Below are 2,084 nucleotides of genomic sequence, written 5' to 3' on the forward strand. Positions count from 1 at the left end.
ACTAGATGCTTTACTCTTTTCTTTTTTACTTTTCGTGGGTTATATTTCTTTTGAGCTCGAGGGTTCATATATATTTAAATAGTACCGTATACATTATACTTTTTTGCAAAGAAGTTAGGGTGAAACCCCTCGCCCACGTAGCTTTATGTATAATCGATGTATTTTTGTATGAGATTGTTTTCATGACTTGAACCGAGAAATAAAATAAAATAAGTACAAAAATTAGTACATGATTAGCAGTCTGCACGACTATTACATTCACTGTATATATCCTATTAACATTTTTTATAAATGATTCTAATAGATTATCTTTAATTTTTTTTAAAATTAGTAGTATCTAACCCAAATCATTGACTTTTTGACATTAATTAAAATAATCACATCAAATTCAAAATTAAAGATGATATAGAAAAAAGTTAAGATTAGTATATACTATGGGTATATTTGTTTTATTAATGGTACAAATAAGATCCTTCCACGGTCCACCCTTAATTAAAGATCACGAGTTTAAATTTTTGAGAATGAAAAAATAAAATTTATAGAGTGTGCTTTATCTTTACGAGGTGTTACACGATGTGAAATTTAGTTATTGAGGCTATTGATTTCTGAATATCCGACGATTATTTTATTATCGATATCAATCTTGTTAGAGTACGCTTACGCTTATATATATTTTGATGATTGGCAAATTTTTTTCTTAATGTTGGACCGGGTTAGTTTCGAGCCAATTAAGGGTCCAGCCCAGCCCATATGATTTTAGATGGTTTGGGTTGGGCTCACTTCAGCCCATGTTTTTTGCCCATGCCTTCTTGGCCCAGGCCATTAAGGGTGTTTCCGCGAGGGAGGGCTATTTAATAGGGCAAAATTCAGAAGTAGCATACTTAAGGTCCTAATTATAAATTTTATAGCAACAGTTTCATAATTACATTTTGTAGCAACTTGTATTATGTATTTTTAAAAACTGACCTCCCTTAAATAACTGAATTTGGTTGAGATAAATATGGTATAATTATCAATTAATTAAATTTGTAGATTTCTTTTTCATTAAAACAACTTCAGTAACGTTATTTCCATTTTTGCATAACAGCACTGAACAAATTTTAAATTTCAGTTTCATACATTAACGAGTTCATCTGGGAAAAAAATAAAATCAAAGTCTGTTTTTTTATTTTTATGAGAAATTTCTTCTAACTCAATTGTGTTTTCTAATTCAACCATTGCTGTTGTTCAATCAAATTCGACAGAATCTTCTTCAAAATCAACAACAGTTTCGAAACGAAGCATCAATTTGATTGAATCAAATTCAATTGTAGATTCTTCAGTTCAATTTGTTCAAATTCAACTATCAGTTGAAAATTCAACTGTTACTGTTATTTAAGGTACGTAATCATTAATGTTTTCCGGTTCGTTTTTTTTTTAAGTTATTACTGATGCTCCTATCTAGTTTTTTGTTGTCGCCATTAAATTTTGTATGAAAAATTTCTAAACGAATTTCGAGTTATAAGCAATGCAGGAGTAAATTCAACATATATAACAAAAACTTTCAGAATTCAACTATTTGTTGCCAAATTTCAGTTTAGAAGTTATTTCAGGTATTAAAATTTCATTGTTCGACTATTTATTTGATGATCGTTTGTTGTTATTTTGATCGGTTTAACAATTGAATAAATTGTGAAGCTTTGTAGAATTTCGATTATGAACATAATTTAAACAAATTTTGATTTGAATTTTATTCAATTATTTTCTGAAATCCTAGATCAATGAATGATCGTATTCAGCTGTTGAATGTGATAAAATTCTATTGACACATATCAAAATACAAATTAGGTATGCTTCCAGATGTAATTTTTGTGTTTAATGTTAAAACTGCATATGTATTTTTTCTATGCTTGTTAACATTGCATATGTATTTTTGGTTTGTTTGTCGGAATTTTAGAATATAATTGTATATGTGAAAATATATGTTATGCATGTTTTAATTCTATTCGATTCAGTAGTTTTTGTATTTGGTTGAAAACTTTTGTTGTGTTTGTATTTTACTTTAAACAAATTTTATTTTAATGTATTTTTTGAACAAATTGTGA

This window comes from Capsicum annuum, chromosome 4, assembly GCF_002878395.1.
Source record: "Capsicum annuum cultivar UCD-10X-F1 chromosome 4, UCD10Xv1.1, whole genome shotgun sequence".
NCBI lineage: Eukaryota > Viridiplantae > Streptophyta > Magnoliopsida > Solanales > Solanaceae > Capsicum > Capsicum annuum.